A 23,320-nucleotide genomic window follows, 5' to 3' on the forward strand; every position below is an offset into this window, starting at 1 on the left:
ATCGCTCGTTACCGATTCTCAATTGGGGTTTGTGACCAAATACCGTTTCAGTACTTAGAAGGGGTTTCCAGTTTTACAAATGAATTCCAGTTGCAAAACGTTAATACTTTACCGACTACAAGCATGTGGTGGTAACCCATTTGCAAATGGGAATACGTCCCTTTGGGACCCCTTTCCCATTCTGAATGTAAAAAACACAGTTTAAGAGGAGGCAGTGGTCCACAAGACCACTGTGCCTTTGTAGACAAAAAAAAGACTTTTCTTTATAAACACAGTCCCGTATCCTTTAGGGGGGAACAGGCTGCATACAAAAAATAGCGATTTCTTTATTAAAAAATCAATCACAGACGTGAATCGCTGCTGACTCAGGCAAGCCACCAACCCTGTGATGGTGACTATTCCTAGTGCAAATTGTGACCTACCTTATCAATATTGATGAGGTAGGCCGATTTGCGACCCACTATGAATCATTAATTAAAAAACAAAGCTTTCATACATGAATAGCAATTACCAAATAGCCATTCAAAGATACATCGCTATTTGGCAGTTGCTATTCTAAAAGCATGTACATCTGGCCATTAAAAGCTCCATCTGGGTCCAAGTGCACCTGTGAGATAGATATATACTTCATATTTGGAATATGTGTTGATATGGAGTGTATGTCCCGTTGTTCAATTACAGCAAGGCCACGATGTAGTATTGTTCTTTTTGCTTGTTTATTTGAATATTTCCAATCTGATCTGCTTAAAAAAGCACACACACACACACATATATATATATATATATATATATATATATATATATATATATATATATATATATATATATATATATATATATATATATATATTCACTGAAAAAACCATAGGTTATAGACCATACATAGTTAGGAATTAGCATTTACAAAACCTTGAAAATTCACTGAAAAAACCATAGGTTATAGACCATATATAGTTAGGAATTAGCATTTACAAAACCTTATTTTACTCACACAAAACCATTGAAATTCCATATATAGTTAGTTGCACTAACTATATATCGCGCACCCGCAATCCACTGCTGATGATGTCACATATTACATCATTCATGACATGGTCAGTGACATCACTGATGACATCACTGATGACATCTCAAATGACATCACTGATGACATCACTGATGACATCTCAAAAGATATCATCTAGTGTCTGTGTGTTTTTGTAAAGTTTAAATATGTTTTACATATTGAAGAATGAGTGGATGTATGGAAGACTGAGTGTGTGTGTGGCTGGCTGGGAGGTGTGTGACTCTGTGCATATCAATGTGTACTTGTATCAGTGATTGTATAAGAGAGTAAGTATGTGTTAGTATATGTGTGAAAAAGTATGGTGTTCTGTGTTTAACTGTATAGATGAGGAAATCGAAGTGTGATTGATTCTTCACAGGACTGACTAGGTGTATGAGTGCATATGATAGTGTTGTAATAATGAGTGACTGTATGTATGAGTGATTGTATGGGTGAATGAGTGAATGTGTGTGTAGACGTAGGAATCAGTGAGTGCGTATGTAGTAACTGGTATTGGTGTGTCATGATGTCATCAGTGATGTCATTTGAGATGTCATCAGTGATGTCATTTGAGGTGTCATCAGTGATGTCATCAGTGATGTCACTGAAGTATGGTGTTCTGTGTTTAACTGTATAGATGAGGAAATGGAAGTGTGATTGATTCTTTACAGGACTGACTAGGTGTGTGAGTAACTCCATGGATGAGTGGCAGTGTGTGAGTGTCTGCATAGGTGTATGAGTGCATATGATAGTGTTGTAATAATGAGTGACTGTATGTATGAGTGATTGTATGGGTGAATGAGTGAATGTGTGTGTAGACGTAGGAATCAGTGAGTGCGTATGTAGTAACTGGTATTGGTGTGTCATGATGTCATCAGTGATGTCATTTGAGATGTCATCAGTGATGTCATCAGTGATGTCATTTGAGATGTCATCAGTGATGTCATCAGTGATGTCACTGACCATGTCATGAATGATGTAATATGTGACATCATCAGCAGTGGATTGCGGGTGCGCGATATATAGTTAGTGCAACTAACTATATATGGAATTTCAATGGTTTTGTGTGAGTAAAATAAGGTTTTGTAAATGCTAATTCCTAACTATATATGGTCTATAACCTATGGTTTTTTCAGTGAATTTTCAAGGTTTTGTAAATGCTAATTCCTAACTATATATGGTCTATAACCTATGGTTTTTTCAGTGAATTTCATTGGTTTTTTAACAGCTAATATCTATAGCTGTAAAATGTATTCTTCTTTAAATCCAAAAATATATTTTATATGTTTATGAATAATTTTTTTTTAAAATATTTTTTTTTCTTCGTTCCCGCTTCGCGAATCGGGAAGCTTCCCGTTAGCTGACCTTGATGCCGCGAAATAGACCGCGAGCCGGTAAACGTTTCTTTACCGCAACTGCCGCGTTAGAAAACAACATCGTGACGCCTCCCGTCCGCATGACGTTTCACGTTGTCGCGTGATACGTCATATGACGTGCTACGTTAGCGAACTGGTACGCGAAGCGAGTCGCAAAGCGCAGGTTTCTGGAAGCAAACCGGGAGGCCCTGCAAAGCGCTTAACGTAAACACAGCAGGTCATGTGACTTGGTAATAACACTTTTCATTGGTTCATTTCACTTTTGGTTTCCTAATGATGTAAGACTAGGTCATATAATCTAAAATGAACACTTTTCATTGGTTGAGAACTCTTGTTTTTCCCAAATGATGAAAATCCCTCCTTCTTTCCTCACTCTGACTTTCATCATTGTGAGAGAAAGACCCTTTGTGATCACTGAGCAATGGCTTCTTTAGTAGCTTCAGCTGGTGCTTCCCCACCACCTCCACCACATCCAAGGAAGAGTGGACCACCTGCTCAAGTTATAATTCAGCAAGAAGAGGAAGAAGAAGAAGACGAGGAAGAGCAGGAAGAGAGGCAGTTTTTGCCTGAGGAGCCCAGGACGTCTCACCGGAAAGAAAACTTCATTTGGCAATTTTTTAAAATTCCCAAAGGTCAGAAAAAAGTAAATGCAAGATACGTAACTTGCCTTATATGTCAAGATAGACTGTCCAGAGGAACCGAGAAAAAATACAGTTTCGGAAACTACACAATGCATCGCCATATGACTAGGTGGCATCCTAACAACTACAGTGCTGCACAGTTTCGGAACGACCTAGATAATCTCCCTATTATGGCCAGAAGATCTGTTGTACCGGAAGTAACGGGACCAGAGGGCAGGGAGATGGTGCCAAATATACAAATGAGATTTGGTGAAGTAAAACACATCTGCGTATTTTGCGATGGATTCATTTGCTACGGAGAAAGAAGCATCACTCTGATCAACAGAGCTATTGACTATCATATGCAAGTTTGTACGAAACGCCCAAAATAATAAATACTTTTTTTTTGTTTTGTTGCTCCTGTTGAGCCCTTTACAATGAATCGTTTTCATTGCCCCCTCCAAGAAAAACCCAAAAAAATATAAAACTGTTCAGAAAAATTCAAAAAAAGTAAAAAAATGTTCCGAAAAATAATAAAAAAAAATGTAAAACAACAAAAACAATAAAAAAAAAAGTTCTTTTCAGAACTACCTCCCCGTTATTAAAAAATTGGTACAATATTTGGAACTGTGCCAACCTCTATTTCTCTTAGTTCGCTTCCCAGTTCGCTCGCCGGTACGCGAACCGGAAGCGAACCAAAAACAGTAAGTATAAGGGAAGGAAACAGACACTTATGTTAAAAGAAAGACAGCTATAGGGGAGTAAACTAGAGATACTATTACCCGTAATCCACTGCTGATGATGTCACATATTACATCATTCATGACATGCTCAGTGACATCATCAGCAGAGGATTGCGGGTTTTTTGGCAACGTGCCTTATCCACGGTTTAATAACGCTGCCTTTTGCTTTATATAAGTTTTCAAATTGTATGAAATATATACCAATAGGTCGTTATGAACCTTTAGGTAGTGCTTTTCTTCATGAGGTCTGGTCGCTTCCATACACATACAGATGTTTCAAAGATGATCAAGAAGTTTATCTGAATGGAGAGGAATGCACTGAGACGCCAGACCATTCACTAATGTGTAGGCACATACAGTTACACGGTTCATGCAACAAACACCGACCAAATATGGCTTGCGTGTTGCAAGGCACGCCAGTTCCTGCTATCATCCCCACGTTCAAGTTGTTGGAAAATGGTAGTTATTTGATGCTCAATAATGAAGATTGTTCTGGGTTAATTAAAAGTATTCCTTTTATCTTAACAGTAAGTGAACGGGTTATTTGCTGCAGAAATGTTCTATTTCCTCCCACACATGAACATAGGGAGTTTTCAATCTCGCCACAAATACCAACCTTGGGAGCAGATTTCAACGGCATGGCAAGAATAAGAGCTCTTTTGTCTCAGAGAGAGGTGGCCTTGAGTTCGGCCCGTGAAACTTTCGTGCTTCACATAGCGAACACCCGTACAGAGGTGCAGACCCTTTTCAATTCAGATTTGCCTTTCAATTTCAGCAAGATGGTTCGGACTATCTTTAACGCATCCTCCACAAAGGCCCTGGCGCACTTTTTTAAAGTTGTTACCAGTGGTCTCGTGACTTCATTTGAGAAAATCTTTGGAGTCATCCCTGCTTTCTTTCATTCTATTTTCTCCACTCTGCTTCGTGGATTGCCATTTTTACTTGCATTACCAGCGGACGCTCTTGTGCTTTTTTACATTTTTAAATATGGATGTCCCTCCTATGCAACCTCCCGCCCTGCAGCTGCTGACACTGTTCCGCAATCGCATGCTAGAATATTATGGCACAATGCCGTTGGCGATATTAAGCACGGCATATGGATTATCTTTTCGATTCTCCTACTTCACCTGTGTCCAGCCTGTATTTCACTGCCTGACCTGTGATTTCGATTGGGCCATTGATTTGTGTCTCTGCGGACCGGTTTCTCCTGACGTCGACTTTAATCAGCTGATGACTCCTATCATTACTCACGAGTTGGTTTGTCCTGGCGAAAGGATTATGGCTGTGGCATTGATGCATGGACTAATTGGTCCCTGGAATTTACTGGCGGCAGCACAGTCTTTCTTGGAACAGAGCTTTCTTGAAAACCCACCGAGCTGTCCTCTGATGGTGATAGAGGATCCGGTGCTGGGAGAGCACGTATGTTCTTTTCCGCTTTTAAATTGGATGGCTGAACTGTTTTCGGATGAAGACGGTGACTTCCTATTGGAGGCTGTTGCAGCTTATTTTGCATACACAGTTATGTCATAGACCTTTTTCATGTTTGATATGCTGAGTACTAGCATTTCATTGACAATTCATTGACTTATTTGTCAAGTTTTTATTATTTACCTTGCCTATTGGCTTAAGACTCGATAAAGTACTTGGCTGTTTTATTTTTCTTTAGCATTAAATTTTCCTAGTTTTTAATGCTTTACCTTGCGGACCGTCCACATATAAACTTGCAATCTGCTCTCATGAGATGGCAGTTCTATTATCTTATTCAGTTCGTTTCCGGATCATGGGGAGGTGTCATCTAGGTCCTGCATATCTTTACACCGTGTTAAGTTAGCATGGGCTCATTACCGGTTTAAACGCCATTTTTCCTTTTTTGCAACTTCTGCACACGACACTTAGTTGTTGCTTTAGCTTTCAACCTAGTAGTTCATCGTGGTTTACATGAGAATAATATGTTATTGCTCTACTATCTGCTTTGCTTGTTAAACTATATCTGTACAGCGAGTGCTAAAGTTTCAAGAACAACACGATACAGAATTGTTATGAAGTCTGATCTCCACGACTTCATACTCATAACATAAGTGCAGCTTCTGCCAATTCTGGGCATGAGGCGGGTTTTATATTGCTTTGCCGAACACACATACACAACAGTTGATGCGGTTCAGATGAAGAGAGAGCTGGTGTATGCTGATGTGATTCCTTCAAATCTAAGACACTAAAGTATGGGCACGCCCTAAACCAACACAAACAGACCTTCTTAGCAAATAATATAATATGTGTATTAGGGAGGGTGAGATATAAGCAGCCGCGGGCCGTGGAGGGAGTTACGGTGAGGCAGGGAGGCGGGGAGGGGGAGAAGCAGGGTGCAGCCCTCTCCACCCTGCCCCTCCCCCTCCCCGCCTCCCTGCCCCACCGTAACTCCCTCCACGGCCCGCGGCTGCTTATAAGTGTTGCTAACTCTTATTCATTTACAGCATGTTAACATACTATCACCATTCGCTTTTTATGTACTAGTAACTATGCTGGTAATTTTGCTACTGATAATATGTGTACTTGTATTCTCCACCCTGCTTCTCCCTCTCCCCGCCTCCCTGCCTCACCGTAACTCCCTCCACGGCCCGCGGCTGCTTATAAGTGTTGCTAACTCTTATTCATTTACAGCATGTTAACATACTATCACCATTCGCTTTTTATGTACTAGTAACTATGCTGGTAATTTTGCTACTGATAATATGTGTACTTGTATTATCTAAGATACTACGCCTGAGAAGACGGCATTAGTAAATAAACATTTCAAATACACATGTGTTCTTCTTAACTCCATGTTCTGGTTTCTAAGAAATATATAACGACCGACTGTTCATGAGTTCCACGTATCCTGAGGTACTATAAGTTCATATTCTGGATTGTCTAAACATTGAGAGTTTGTTATATCCAATGTGACACTGTACCTAGCTTGCTAAGGGGTTTTTGATTACTAACGTGAGTTTTGGGACACCCTAATTCGCCGAGGTTCCAATCCTCTGTCCACAGTTCTGTGTGAGAACAGAAACCCTGCGACAGGGGCACCCCCGACCCTTGCTGGAGCTTCATCACACTTGCGATACAACTCCAGCAATGCGCCACCTTTACGGCACAGATACATCACGCATCTGTGCTGTTTTTGCCCCATGATGCGCCGCATTGTAAATGCAGCACACCATAGGTGACGGAACAGCGGCACAGAATGACTAACACATCCCTGGTGATGCGCCAGTCATCATAAATCTATCCCTATGCTTCTTATCTTGTTAGAGATGAACCGCCATATGTATCATCAAAGTTTTTTGCATTTCCTAAATAGCGAACTTTAAGGAATAAATAGCGATTCTTTACCATTCCTAGTTTGCGATGAGCTATTTGCTAATTACAAATTACCCATTCATTTCCTTCATTTCCATAGGGCGGTTGGACTCACTTTTAGCTCGAACGGCTGAATGGATTTCCACGAAACTTGGCAAAATTGTAGGGACTGGTAGCCCGATGTGCCTTTGCTATGTCTCAAGATATATGCTCCAGTGGTTTTTACGAAAATTAACTTTGAAAAATATATATTGGGCTACATTGGCCTATATATATGTTGGAGGCCAAATGTAGCCCAATGTAGCCCAATGAAGCCCAATGAAGCCCAATGTAGCCCAATGTAGCCCAAAGATGGCCGCCAGAGACGGAAAAAAACAAATGTAGCCCAAATATCAGCCAGATGTAGCCCAACTATAGCCCAGTGACAGAATGACCAATCAGCTTCGCAAACCTCCGTTACGCGAAGCGGAGCGCTGTTACAGATATATATCTTTTTTTGAACGTTAATTTCTCAAAATCCACTGGAGCACATATATTGAGACCTAGCAAAGGCACATCGGGCTACCAGTCCCTAATATTTTACCAAGTTTCGTGCAAATCCATTCAGCCGTTCGATTATTATTATTATTTTTTTTTTTTGCCCCGCGGGGCCCTTTTAAAACCTCCACATCAAACCTAGGGGGTCAGCGAGGATCTACTATTCCCCCTTATGGTCATTTGCCCCTTCGCTTTCGCCTCCTCTTGTCTCTCGATCCTACCGAGAGACAAGATGGCGGCCGCTACGGACTTTTTGGAATGTTGACAGACGCCAGAGAACCAATCAGCTTCGCTTCACAAAGCTCCGTTGCGCGAAAAGTACGCGTCCTGGGACGCTGCCCGGTCCGCTGTTACAGATATATATCTTTTTTTAAACGTTAATTTCTCAAAATCCACTGGAGCACATATATTGAGACCTACAAAAGGCACATCGGGCTACCAGTCCCTACAATTTTGCCAAGTTTCGTGCAAATCCATTCAGCCGTTCGGGCTAAAAGTGAGTCCAACCGCCCTATGGAAAACTCAATGTTAAAAACACGTTTTGGGACCCCCCTTTTTTCTCGGCCCCCCCTTGACGAACCCCCCCCAAATTTTCAAGGGCTGCTCAGAAACAAAATGTGCCATTTTCCTGAAAATTTCAGCCAATTCCGTCCACAAACGCCAAAGTTATTAGACATAGAATTTTCAAAAATCCCATAGAGAAAAAATCCTAACTATATATACCTACTGGCGACCGCCAGTAGGTAATATATATATATATATATATATATATTTATTTACTGAAAAATCTGAAGCATTCTTCATTACTAAACTCTCCAAAGTCACTTCAACACTAAACTCTCCAAAGTCAATTTAGGGATCTGAGACCTTAGACTGGGGAAGCTGGGTAATAGCTCATACTGCCTTCTAGGTCTGGATGAAGAGTTAATAGGCTGTACTTGAGAGTCCTTTTCTGCTTTACCTGTCTTTTTACTTGTCTTTCTTTTGATGTTCAACGTCTTCGTGTGCTTTGAAGTCATGTTGTCTTAGCTCCTCAAAGACTAATCTCTTTCATCACCAATTTCCTCCTTTTAAATTCTTCTTGGGTGAGGATGAGCACACATAGCTGAATTTACAATGGTTTTTAAAAGGATGGAGAGTCTGGAATTCATTCAGGTGAACATGGACCTCCTTGTGCTACTCTTGAGAAATGTTCTAATGTTAAAAATTATCTCTTAGGAGATCCTGGGCCCGACTTGCTGATTCTCAGACCCTCGGGCTCATCTATAGCTCCCTTTTCACCAGCTTGGAGCCATAGGGAGCATCCCTCAATTCCTAAAATTCTGATTACTAAATTCCTAATTTCCTGGACTGGCAGCCCTATAAAAATGGTCAGATTAAGTTTCATGTCGCATAATAACATGGTATAAAACCTCCTCTAGTGCAAAAGACAAGTTATTTGGAAGTTGTAAGCCTGTGTACCAATCACAGCTTCTCCTAAACAATATGGACATTCTACCAGCAGCCTATGAGGTATTGCAAAGCATATACAACATTGTGACCAGAGAAACCTTTCAAAGGCTTTCCAAATACTACTTAGAAGCATGTAAACAAAGGAAACAGAGGTGCACCATTTCTACAATTTTAATTCGAACTCCAAATATATCCACAGAGTTCCAGAAAGTAGTTGAAAATCTTCTCTCTATTGTTGCATTGTCAATGTGTATCAAAAAATCAGCCAATGTGTTTCGTCCACATACATCTGGACTTCTTCAGGGCTGTAATGTGTTAAATGTATACTGATATATGAAACAAGACAAGAAACTGAAACAAAACAACTGTAACAAACCAATACATATGAACACAGTCCCTGTGTTAACAGGGATACAGCAACATATAATGCTAAAAAAACTACAAATGTGGGTTAAGTGCCATTGTATAGGTGCAAGAGAATGAAAACACTTCTAGAAATGTTAGATGAGAATGAAAAGCACAAATAACATATCCTCTGCTGTCGTTGTTATATGTTACACATTCTATACATTTTGAATAAGCTATACAAATCGACACAATTAGATAATTTCTTCAATGGTTAACACACAGCAATTGCTTTTTGTAATGCCTTAGAGAATTAAAAACTGTAAGGTTAAAAAGTTTTTATTGAACAACTTAATAGCCCATTTTTCTCAGTGTTACTAACCCAGTGTTTGTGTCACAGGAAATGATAATTAAATGTGATGGGCAAAAGAGTGGGTGGGATCCCAGTCCGTTAGAGGGTATTAGAAAAAGCCAAGAGTAAAAGAGAATGTGCAAACACCCTATAGAGTGGCAGAAGACAAAGCACTTATAGCGGGTAAGTACTGCAGCATATACAATATTGTGACCAGAGAAACCTTTCAAAGGCTTTCCAAATACTACTTAAAAGCATGACTTTCTCACTGTGTACTACAGCGGTGCCCCAGGCATAAGAATTCAATTAATCTACATGGAACTGATTTACATAGTCTGCCTATTCTGACACTCTGGTACCACGATCGATATCCCTGACATATTAGCAGGGGCAGAGGTCAAGACACATTGTCAACAATTGTTAAAAGAAAACAGTACTAAAAGCCGAAATAACGTTAAAAGAATATAGAATTTGCACGAAAAGGTTCTAAGGCAATTTCATAAACTTAATAGAAATGTATTACCTAATCGCGACAAAAATGTTGAAGGATACTAATTAAGGAAACATGAAGAAAATTGGTTTAGCTACTGTGAGCACTAACTTCTTCAGGACTCAATGCAAGTGCACATGTAAATTCGTAGAGAAAAAATACCGACTTGGCCTATAAATAAGCCTTTTCTGCTAAACCTTGACTAAAAGGAATCTGACATGCCAATGTCTGAATGTGGCAGAATAGAGGACATAGCTTTGGCCTCACAGGCATTTCGGCAAAATTGAATTACCTATTATAAAATAAAGCTTTAGAAAATGTATATTACCTAGTAAATGTATAATTTTATAGTTTAAGTAAAAGTTAAAACACCCGCAACATGTTGCAACGACCTTGTTAAGAGCAGCCTCCCTAGTTTATGACGTGAATAGTATATGTGTACGACCACTCGGCTACTTCTACACTCATCTAATCAAAGCGTTCCCTGATTCTAGTAGTAGACCATTTACTCCTATTCACCGTCTTACCCCTGAAGTAACTCAACTTTACAATCCTGATAACTACTGTAGGAATGGGTTCAATGTTGTGACGCAAAATAGATTTGACTTACTTTCTGGCCTAGAGGCGTGTGATTGACGTGAGAACTCTGTGGAACAGGGTAGGGAGATACCGATTGACTTGGAAGGCATAGAAGCCATACGGGTAAAGAAGAGTCATAATAATGTAATTTCATGGAACATTTATTTATTTATTATTTATTTATTTATTCAAAGTTTTATATAGCGCGAACAGGATCCTTACAGATATCAGAGCGCTTCACAAAGACAGGGAAGGGGCAATAGGAGTAAACAGAGATAATGGGAACAGTATAATAGTCAGTAACATGGTAATAACATGGATGATAAAAACAAACATAAAACCAATCCATATATGATCAGGTAAGGGAGTAGAATAGAGCAGCACAAGTCATTGATCCCACTACAATGGTGTACAGGTGGATCAGTAAACCAACGTGTATCATATCTTGGTCGGTAGTAAGAGAGTATCGTAATAGTGCCCCCAACAAGTCGAGTATAGTGCCAGGGGATAGGCAGAGCAGCGGTACAGAGCAATGCAGAGTCTCTGACCCAACATCTGTAGCGATCAGGAGATCTTGGCCAGAAGGATTGTTTTCACCTCTTTCTTGAAGAGTGCAGTGGAGGTGATTAGCCTTGTTTCAGGAGGGAGCGCATTCCAGATCCTGGGTGCCATTCCTGAGAAGGAGCGTTTGTAAGTTTTCGCTTTCCGAAATCTACGAGGTTTCAGGAGTAGATTTTTAGTACTCCTATTGGATCTCGAACCTCCTGATATAGACAGCTTTTGAGCGAGGTAGTTGGGTGCCTTGTGGTGCACGGCCGCGTGTGTCATAGTTGCAATTTTTAGCTGTAATCTGGCTTCAAAAGGCAGCCATTTTAGAGACTTTAAGTCTGGGGATATGTGCGAGTGCTTTCTAGAGCCAGTAATGAGTCTCGCGGCAGCGTTCAGGGAGGCTCTTAAGGGTGCTGTTGTGGATAGTGGGAGACCGCTGAGGGTCGCAATTCCGTAGTCTATTCGAGGGATGACTAGAGCTTGTACAGCAGTTTGGAAGTCTTTGGCCGGGAGGAAGGGTTTAATTTTCCTCAGCGTGTTAATTTGGAAATTAGCTGCTTTTGTGGCTTTGCTGACGTGCTGCTGCATGTCGAGCTTGGCGTCGAGTGTGATGCCTAGGGATTTCGCCGAGTCCACGATGGTAGGTTGGACATTGAGTGCTGTTAGGTTGTTGAGCCAGGTTTGGGTGGTGGAGATTTTCGCCGGAGGTGAGATGAGTAGGAACTCAGTTTTCAGAGCATTTAGTTTGAGGTGATTATCGGCCAGCCAGGATTGGGTGTTAATAAGCGTGGAATTCAGCTGTTTGATATCTTCCGGGGATTGTAACTTTAGGTAGAGTTGTGTGTCATCAGCGTACATATGGAATTGAACATTGGATGCTTGAAGCAAGGTGGCGAGGGGTTCCATAACGAGGTTGAACAGTGTAGGAGAGAGGGTGGATCCTTGTGGAACCCCTAGATCTGCAGGCACAGGTGTAGATAGTACATTGTCGATCTTGAACCTCTGAGACCGGTTGTGAAGGAAAGACGAAAACCATTTGAGAACAGTTCCCGATAGCCCCATTCTAGTACTTAGCAGCTCCAACAAGTTCTCATGTTTGACCGTGTCAAATGCTGACGAGAGATCAAGAAGGATGAGGAGGCAGGACTCATTGCGATCCAGAATTTGGAGGGCGTCATCAATTATGTGTGTCATAGCTGTTTCCGTGCTATGTTTCGCTCTGAAGCCTGATTGATGAGGGTTGAGGAGGTCAAATTGATCAATGTGTTTTGTTAGTTGGAGTTGGACACATTTCTCCAACAGTTTGGCCAGGGTGGGGATATTGGTGATGGGCCGATAATTGTTTAGGTCAGACGGATCAGCTGTAGGTTTCTTGAGTATAGGCGTGACTTGCCCCACCTTAAGGGAGTCTGGAATGTGTCCTTGTTGCAAAGAGCTGTTGATGATCTTGGTCCAGAGAGGGAGGAGCAAGGGGATAAAGTCTTTTACAGCATTAGCAGGTAGAGGGTCTGTGAGGTGATTAGAGGGCTTCAAAGTGCAGAGCAGTTTGTGTATAGCTTCTTCCGAGTAGGTGTCGAAGTACTGCCAGGATGCCTTGTTTTTAGGTTGAGTGTCAGCCATTCTGGTGTAGTTGGAGTATCGATTTACATCCATGATGAGGTCATTTCTTATGTTGTCCGTCTTATGTTTAAAGAAAGCAGAGAAGGCTTCACAGTGTGGGGTGTCATTTGTTGTGCTATTTGATTGTGTGGGTTGTGCCTTTGTTTGGGTCTTGATTAGCTCGAACAGCTTTCTTGGCCTATTCTTCGCTTGGTCCAACTGGCGGCTGAAGAAGTCCGACTTTGTGCGCTTTATTTTCCTAAAGTAGGCATTTCTCTTGGTCTTAAGCTTTTTGAGATGCAGTGCTGAAGGGTCCGATCTCCAGGTGCGCTCTGCCATTCGCATATTACGCCTTTCGTCATTGAGACTGTCATCATACCAGGGGTTAGAAATTTTGGTGGAGACTCTCTTCAATTGCAGAGGGGCGACTTCATTGACTATTGTATTCATAGAGTCAAGGTAGTGGTCAGTCAGTGATTGAACATCTGAGGCACCTGAAGGGGGAAGGAGGAGGTTGCCGATGTGGGGAGGTAGGGTGGAGGGGTTAAGATTCTTCAAATCCCTTTTCCATGTTTTGGATTTGATTGGTTGAGTAGGGTTAGGTTTCACTTTTTCGTTGATAAAGAAGGTGATAATGTGGTGATCTGACCAATCGCAGGGTAGAATCGCTTCCAGTTGAATAGCGTTCTCTTTGGCAATGATGAGATCGAGTATCGCGCCTTTGTCGTGTGTTGGTTTATCGCATAATTGGGTGAGGTCAAGCGCATTGAGGAAAGTTTTTAGACTATTCACCGCAGTGTCTTTCTGATCGTTCCAGTGGAGATTGAAGTCACCCAGGTAGACTTGAGTGGTCTGCCGACCGGCGTTGGAAGTGATCAGGTCCATGACTTGTTGGGTGAATATGAGTTTGGGTGTTTGGGTGCTAAGATGCAGGATTGTAATTGGATTAGGTACATAAACCAGTATCACATAATTTGTTTGCAGGAGACCTGGTCCATTGAATGCAATTATTTTTTAGAAGGTTATAAGGCATTTTATGTCCCGCCATTGCAACCACCAGGGGAAGACCTAAGGGGGGGATGGTCACGTACATCTCGGTTGCATTGACTTGTAATGTACGTAGAGTACTATCTGCCAACCATGGTATTATCGGTTTAATTTTAACTGGAGAAAACTCTATAGCTGGCCTGGTTAATTTTTATAATTCTGTTAATTTATGCTCAGAATCTAGCCATGTATCTGCGTTAAATGTTTTCATTAGCACATCAATGAAACAGTGCGTTCATAACCTTATGATTGTGGGCGACTTTAATGTCCCCCCCCTGTGGTGACCCCCTTTCTAAATGTATTCTGGATCTGAACTGTGCACGATCTAATGGTCTACATTTTGAACATACGATTGAGGGGGAACTTTTTAATGACTTATTGAATGATCTGGATGTGACACCGACCATGGCCCTAATGAATCCTGTTAAGTGCTTTGAGATCCCGACTTTTAAGGGGCATGGTAAGGGAACCTTCATTGACTATATATTAATCTCATTGTCAATGCAGTCCTTTGTGGACTCTTTTACTATAGAAGACAGTGAATTCAGTGACCACAATCCGCTCACTGTGCACTTGTCGGGACCATGGATAGCGAAAGAAGGGCCGAATCATGCTCAGGGTAGGGTGAGCACAATGATGGGAGACGCCGACTGAGATGGTCTAAGATCACCCCAGACCTGCTGTATAAAGACATTAAAGTCTTTTGTGCAGATGAAATTACTATCTGCACTCAAGAAGACGCACAGCCGAGCAAGGTACTCTGTGCATTCCAAGGATTCTCGGATAAGGTCTCTAAGCTGCTGTCGGCACCAGCAAAAAATGTAGTCAATGTGGGACCAAAGTGGTTTAACCATGACTGTTCCAAAGCAGCAAGTAATCTTAGGCTGGCCCTAGTAGCCAAACCAAGAATACAGGCGACTGTCCAACTTTGTCGTAAAGAATATAAATCTACTATTGCCAAACGCAAGGAACGCCTAAGGGAAGAGGCCTGGGATGAGATCCTTGATCCCACTGTTTTGAGGTGCAGCTCAAAATTCTGGGCTGTAATGAAAAAACCTTTTCTGGTTCATGAGCCCGGCGATGGCTTAGAATGTTACATGCCAAAGGGGGAGTGGGAAGCGCACGTCAAGCAATTATATTGTTGCCCGATGGATGAAACTTCTAACCCACCGCCTTGTACTACCGGGGAGCAAATTAGTATTGATAAAGGTGAAGTCATTGAGGGTATTATGGTATTAACAGCCGGGAAAGCACCCGGCCTGGATGGGATCCCTCCTGACTTATTCAAGTCTGAACCAACCTTTTGGGCCCCTATACTAGAGTCTGTTTTCAACGCTGCAGTGAAAAGTGGTTGCCCACAATCGTGGGGGGTATCCACAATTGTCCCGGTCTTTAAAAAGTGTGACAAGTGTAGTCCACACTGCTACAGACCTATTTCATTAATAGACTCGATGGTTAAAATAATAGGAAGGATACTACTGCAGAGACTCTTAGACTGGGTGGTGGAAAATAGCATCATGTCCATCTCCCAGTACGGATTCTGCAGTGGTCGCTCAACAATAACCCAATGTCTTAACCTATTTTTAATCCTTAGCAAGTACACAGTGGCACACAGGGGCACCGTTCACCTCGCCTTCATGGACTTGTCCTCAGCTTTCGACTGTGTGAACAGGGGGAAGTTGTGGCAGTTCATGTAACTGCTTAGGGTGCATCAACCTCCAGCTATCAATCAATCAATCAATCATGGCATTTGTATCACGCGCTACTCACCCGGAAGGGTCTGAAGGCGCTGGGGGGAGGGGGTTGCTACTGCTCGAACAGCCAGGTCTTGAGTTGTTTCCTGAAGGCGAGGTGGTCCTGTGTCAGCCGGAGGTGGATGGGGAGGGAGTTCCATGTCTTGGCTGCCAGGTAGGAGAAGGATCTTCCTCCGGCGGTGGTTCTTCGGATGCGTGGTACGGCGGCGAGGGCGAGGCTTGTAGAGCGTAGCTGGCGGGTGGGTGTGTCGAAGGTCAGGCGGTCGTTGAGGTACTTGGGGCCCAGGTCGTGGAGAGACTTGTGTGCGTGGGTGAGAAGCCTGAACGTGATCCTTTTGCTGACGGGGAGCCAGTGCAGGTCCCTCAGGTGTCCGGAGATGTGGCTGCGTCGGGGGATGTCCAAGATGAGTCGGGCGGAGGCGTTCTGTATGCGCTGGAGTTTTTTCTGTAGTTTGGCTGTGGTTCCTGCGTAGAGGGTGTTCCCGTAGTCCAGTCGGCTGGTGACGAGTGCCTGAGTGACGGTCTTCCTGGTCTCGGTGGGGATCCATCGGAAGATCTTACGGAGCATACGCAGGGTGTTGAAGCACAATGAGGAGACGGCGTTGACTTGTCTGGTCATCGAGAGGGAAGAGTCCAGGATGAAGCCCAGGTTGCGTGCGTGGTCTGTTGGCTTGGGAGCAGTGCCCAGGGCGGGAGGCCACCAGGAGTCATCCCAGGCGGAGGGCGATGGTCCCAGGATGAGGACTACCGTCTTGTCTGAGTTCAGTTTCAGGCGGCTGTTCTTCATCCATTCGGCGACGTCTTTCATCCCTTCGTGTAGGCTCGTTCTGGCGGTGTCGGGGTCTCGGGTGAGAGAGGATCAGCTGTGTGTCGTCGGCGTAGAAGATGATGTTGAGGTTGTGTTGGCGTACGATGGTTGCAAGAGGTCTCATGTAGACGTTGAAGAGGGTTGGGCTGAGCGAAGATCCTTGGGGTACGCCGCAGATGACTTCGGTGGCCTCGGATCGGAACGGGGGGAGGCGGACTCTTTGTGTTCTTCCGGCGAGGAATGAGATGATCCACTCCAGTGCCTTTTCTTGGATCCCGATGTTGCTGAGGCATTGCACTAGGGTGCGGTGGCAGACGGTGTCAAACTCTGCAGAGAGGTCCAGGAGGATGAGGGCTGCTGTTTCCCCGTTGTCGAGCAGGGCTCGGATGTCGTCGGTGGCTGCGATGAGGGCGGTCTCGGTGCTGTGGTTGGCTCGGAACCCGGACTGTGAGGGGTCGAGGGATCCGTTCGTCTCGAGGAAGGCTGCAAGCTGTCTGTTGACGGTCTTCTCGATGACTTTGGCAGGAAAAGGGAGGAGCGAGATGGGGCGGAAGTTCTTGAGGTCGGTGGGTCCGCTGTTTGTTTCTTCAGTAGGGCGCTGAGCTCGGCATGCTTCCAGCTCTCTGGGAAGGTGGCGGTGTTGAAGGATGAGTTGACGACGTCCCGGTGTTGAAAATTTGTACGGTTTGGTGAACATTATCTGCGCCATCTTGCCTCTTCCCCTGATGCCACACTTTTGTCGTGCGCACCCGCCATTTTAAGATGCCCTGGTCAGAACGAACCCTTTTGCATGCCGCTGGCCCCTGACATAGCCCTTCGCCCTCACTGAGCCTGCACGCTGACCGCCCCCCTGCTTGCACCTGCCTTGAATCATAAACCCCTCTTCGGCGCTGCTCTGCCCCAGGCCCTCATCCTGTTCCCAGCGCGACACCTCCCTTCTTCCCTTTCATGATCCCCGGCCCTTAGATGCAAACCCCCTTTTTCCCCGTGTGCCCGTTTGTCTTCCCCGTTCCCAGGCCGACACCCAGCTCAGCCGATACTATTCCTTGCCCCTCCCCGTACAATAGAAAGCTTCCCCCATCAAAGGATCCCCGGGTTGATCAAAGCCCCCACTCCATGAGATCCGATCAAACCCCCCACATTCCGTGAATCGGCGGAATATCCAGCTGCGCGATACTCATCCCCTGTTGTGACTAGGGTGGGGACTTCAACTGTAAATGTGTGTGGGAACGGGCCCAAAGGGGAGTTCCGGGAATGTCTTTCCATACATCAAAGCTTTAACATGAGTATGTAATCTGCAATAAAGTCATAAAACAGTGTATAAGAGGCCAGGCCTCAGAAATGTAGCTAGAGCACCTCAGAACGATACCTTCTGCCCGTTTTGTTGTGTTCTCCTCCGGAGAGAATAAAAACCTTGTTTCCTGCCTTCCAGTCTCCAGCGCCTGCCTCTTCATTGATTAAATAACTAGAGGGTCACAGAGGCAATACCGCCGGGCAAATACCGATTGTCCCCGACCCGACTCAGGTTTAACAATTGGCGTCCCAAGCGTGGGGCCCATCAGCGACTCGTGGATCCAGTGGGAGAGGTCCCGACGACAGAGTGAACGACTGCAACGATCGGGAGAGCTCTTGCCCAATAGACCCTCGTCTGGCAGCCGATCATCCGAACTTCACTAGTTCCGAACAGACCTCTCTCGAGTGATCTACGGTCCTGACTGGGAACCATTAGGAGTGCCGTGAGAAATACGAGAAAAAGAGGACGAACGGGCGCTGGATTCGGAAGACAAGAAACTGTCCACACGGTCCGGGTAAGGTCGTGTAATCACGACAAGTTGCGAAATGATTGCTTGATTGCTTGATTGCTTGATTATTTATAAAATACTAGTATTACTCTTTGTTTGACCTATTTGGAGATTCACTGTCTGCACACGGAGAAACAGTAGGCTCCTTCTCTTTTGCAAACGGTGAAGGATAGGTAACGTAACCGTCGCGCCTATCTTTCTCCCCCACTGACTCTATTATTTCTTAACGGTTTTTGGGAGACTTCCCTCTCCCTCACTGATTAACTGGGTTCTTTAACCCCGAACTACTGTTCACAGATTGTCTTCTGGAGATTCTCTGTCTGCAAACCGGAAACAACAGCTTCCTCTTTGCGGTTAGTGAAAGGGTAGAGGACGCAGACTTTTGCGCCCTACTTACTCTCCCCATTGTCCTTTTTCTATCTTATTTATTTATTTATTAATTGCTTGATTGTTCCGCGTTCTTGGTTACTCTCTTTTTTTTATTTTTGTTCATGAGGTATTCACTGCCTGCAAACAACGTAGAATAGGAATATTCTGTCTAGTCTTTGCACCTAGTGATAAGATAGGCACTGCTGACTTATTAGTCCCTCGTTACGAGCCGTCATGTCTGTCTTCTCCCCATTGATTGATAATTGGTTCAGCCCGGACCGTGTATTAGAGGTGGACCATATAGCTCCACTAGAAGGCACCCCTAATAAGGACATGTTCATAAACTATGGATTAGTTACCATAGCCTATAATAAATTGTGGCACAGGTATACCAAAGAAAGTCAAGACAAACAGTGGCCACTGGCAGGATCCTTTGACCTTGATAAAATAGAAACGTTAGAAATAGCCCTTCGAAATAATAAGACAACGCCTATTATGCTCGACAGTCTCGGTATGTGGCGCAGAGAGGCTATGCAACGACAGAGAAAAGACGAGACAAACCAAGTAGAGAAATATACCGACAGGACAACCCCGGGACACCGCTACCCAAAAGTTATCCCCCGACACTACGCAAAAGACGACCAGACTTAGGGCCAGACCAATGCGCTTTTTGTAGATATGTCGGACACTGGAAAGCCCAATGCCCGACTCTACTGAGCGTGAGTAAAGGCAAAGGGCCGACAGGAACGACAGACCGGCAGTATGAGAAAAAGCGCGAGACAAAGAAGAACCCGACTTACATAGACAGATCAGATAGAACCACCACGTTTGATTATGCCCGATGGCACAGATTTCGCCAGGACAATTTCAGCGGCATGCTCAAGTTCTCCTAGGTCGGGCAACGTCAAGACGGGAACCCAGCCTCGTTTTAAATTCACAGATGGAAAGAGATAAATTATGACCAATAACTGTTTTATATTCGTCTTGGGTCTTTGTATGTCGTACTTGTACTGTCCCCCGTCTGAGTTTGTGTGTATGTAATGTACGAATCTGCGTCATCCCTCTACACGTGTTTCCGTGTTACTCAACCTCTGTTAGCAGAAACTTAGCATAAAAGCAACCAGGAAAGAAAGAAATGGTAAAACAAAATCCGTAGACCATTGATGAACTTGAACTTTTATTTTAACATAACAAACAAGGAAAAACACAATAACGCTAGAAAAACAAGAACGGTAAACTGTAGAACATGGAAGTCAATAGAACATTCACCCCCCCCCCCCCCACCTTCTGGAACCTTCCAAAGGAGGGTAGGGTTACGGCTACGCCCAACCGGCGGCAACCCATATAAGGCGGGCCCGGCTGCCAACTCTTGGTCAGGAAATCTTAACGTATGGGGGAGCCGGAGGAGAGGCAGGAGCCAGCAGCCTGGGCAGTTGTAGGTAGTCCCGCCACATGTCTCCTCGGCCAGCCGCAACGGGCCTGGATAGACTTAAGTAGTCCCGCTACATGTCCAGAGAAGAACGAGGCACCTCTTCCTTTTCCCTTCCGTAACAGCCGCAGCAGCTCTGGACGGCGGGATGTCCTGCACGTACCTCCACAACAATTTGTCCAAGTTGGGCTGGGAGGGAGAGGCGACGCGGACGAGCCTCTCCCACCTCCACCGATAGGAGGTCTCCCAGCCCCCGACCCAACGCCGAACACCCCCAGTCAGGCGATGGTGCCCCAATATTTGCGCAGCACCGAACGTGCAATGGTGGCCATATTTTCGGAACACCGAACCTGCAATGACTGCACCGATACTCGTGCCGCGCCGAATGCGGGCCACAGGTGGCCATACTCCCACAGCACTGAGCACAAGACGTGGGGAACACCGGATGTGGAGAGACCTTCATGCGGGGCGATGAAAAAGAGCAGCATGGAGTGCACCGGGAGAAGGAGACGGCGCGAACGAGTCTCCCTCGCCCCCCCCCAGGTGGGGGCATCACAGCTGCACCCCAGCCGAATGTCCCGCCTTCACAAAACAGAGACCTCTTCCTTTCACTCCGAAGGATCTCTTCCACTCTTGCAAACTCGACGTGAGTGGCCCCTGTAGGGCCTCAAAATGGCGTCTGGGTCCACTGGAAGGCGGGCCCCGGCCGCTAGAGTAACTTTGACCAGCAATATGACTCGGACACTTGCCCACTGGGGCACGAGCCCCCATCTCCGACAGCATCTCCACAGCCTTGAAGACTGTTCAAAGGTCCCCGGCGGAGCCTTCGGCCCCTGCAGGCTTCCGGTAAGGGACGGCTGCCTTGATCGCCAACGAAATAAACATGACATTGCCACTCCTTCTGTTAGCATGAATTCTAGAACTGCCGAAAAGGACTCTGGTCCAACTGCCAGTAATGGGAAACATTTCCCCCTGATGCTACTTCCGGACTGAGCCGGCCCCGCCCAAAATGGCGCCGGTATCAAGAGGGACTTGCGAACACCTCGTGGTGTTCCTTCGCACTAATACAAACTTGATGTTCTGAGACTTTATATGATCCTTTGTACACTTGGCTAGAAAAGACAAGGAGAGCTCACTCGACGAACAGTGTGAAAGGATCCCGTTAAAAATGTTGATTACAAATGTACGGTGTATTATATTTTTATAGCTGATGTATAACCCCATTTATGACGCACACATACGGTATGCATATAGGAAATGTGATTGCGACTATTATGATTATGCTCCTAAATTATGAAATAAATGCCCCCGAACCCCCAGCCAATTAATAGACGTTTTAGTTTCTTACAAATGAATGAATAAAACTTTCCAATGTTTTTATTGCTGCAAACGACACCCCCCACTGTACGCGCTTTAGCCATTGCCACGTCCGGCCAAATATGACCGCACCCTCATAATCCACGTGCTGAAATGATTTTGCAACATAAAGTTTTTTCGAAACTATGGACGGGTATTGCATGCTTTATTTTAAAAATGTGGGATCGGTGGGAAAGTTCTTTTCTGTGCACCCTACTCTGCTCTCTCTTTAAGGTTGAAAGAAGATGGTTGCCCAGCCCTGGAGGACGGATCGGATCGACAACACGACACTCTGCCTTCAAAGTACGCGACTGACTCATGAACTCTCGCGTGGAGGAAGACCTTGACTTCCAAGGATGGGTAAAACGAACGGTGTAAATGAGGGAATGTAAAAGAAGGGTGAAATGAAATGATGTAAATGTTATAAAGTACGACGTTCCAAGGTATTAGGGAACGGAGCTGACCCAAGAACCGAAGAACCTTAGAACGCCACAGCGTTGAAGGAGGTTTAAGGATCCCGATAGTGAGATACATCTTTTGACTAGATACCTCGCACTAGGCACCTCTGGTTTCCTTTTTACGTTTTCCCCACACACGACCTATAAGGGCACACTGCCCCTCTCCCCTCCCGACCCCAGAAACCAAACCCCCGGGACTTTGCCCCGAGGAGGAAAGACGAGTAAGAGGTAAGTAAAGGATTTAAGAATCCATGTATTTGAATATGCGCGAATGCTGTCTCCCCCCACCCCCCCTTTTTTCCTCCCTCTGCAGGTTACATCAGAGATTACAGCCGAGGTGTGGCGAAGACCTGAAGCCTTGCCGTGTCTAATGTACAAAGCAGACTAGCGCTGCAAGGTGGTGCCTAAGCACGCCTACTAACTACTCACGTATCGAACAAACCCGTAAAATTAGCATGACCTGATAACAAGTGATCACCCTTAAACTAGACCACACGAATGAACCCATGTCACGTATGATGCGAAGCTATGAGAGAATGTGTGTGTGACTGAGGCGTTGACCCAACTGGTCGAAGGACCGAGAATGCGAGAAAGTGCGACAAAATGGTACCTCCTTTCTTCTTTCCTTTCTCTCAAAGCACGTCCCCTCTACCCTGACTAATGCTCAAACTACATGATTACAAGATTCTAACGCAGACCCGTGAATGTCCTTTACTGTGTAATGCACTAAATAGCCTTTCTTGAATACACTGCCACCCTCTCTGTTGCACGTGTACTATTTAGCCTGCCGTTGCACTCTCTCTCTCTCTCTCTCTCTCTCTCTCTCTCTCTCTCTCTCTCTCTCTCTCTCTCTCTCTCTCTCTCTCTCTCTCTCTCTCTCTCTCTCTCTCTCTCTCTCTCTCTCTCTCTCCCTCTATTTTTGCACTCCCACTCTTCCGAGCGATTAGCCCCGAAATTGGCAGACTGCCACCCCTAGCACACCACCTAATTGGCTTCAAATACCGTCAGTATTTGCACAAAAACTTGTCTTTAATACAATCACCCTGAGACCGTGTCATTACCTCTCCTTTTCCGCTAGAAGTCAATGAACCGAGGTTGGGCCGTAAGGGAAAGGACAGGTAAGACGACAGAGGTTCCCTAATCTGACCCGTAATAAGGGAACTACATGTCAACGGCTCCTATGGTATAAAAAAGGACCTCAGAATACGCGACCCTCCCCGCCCCGAATTGTCGCAATACCCAAACAGGAAAAATGATCACCCCTGTTACAT

General features: G+C 44.7%; 1 protein-coding gene across 1 annotated transcript in view; it reads left to right on the forward strand.

The window, feature by feature from the left end:
- The window catches only part of LOC144754552 (rho guanine nucleotide exchange factor 16-like), a 306,705-nt gene that overhangs the window by 237,705 nt on the left and 45,680 nt on the right, over positions 1 to 23,320 (forward strand). The window lies entirely within an intron of this gene.

This window comes from Lissotriton helveticus, chromosome 5_1 (assembly GCF_964261635.1).
Source record: "Lissotriton helveticus chromosome 5_1, aLisHel1.1, whole genome shotgun sequence".
Taxonomy (NCBI): Eukaryota; Metazoa; Chordata; class Amphibia; order Caudata; family Salamandridae; genus Lissotriton; species Lissotriton helveticus.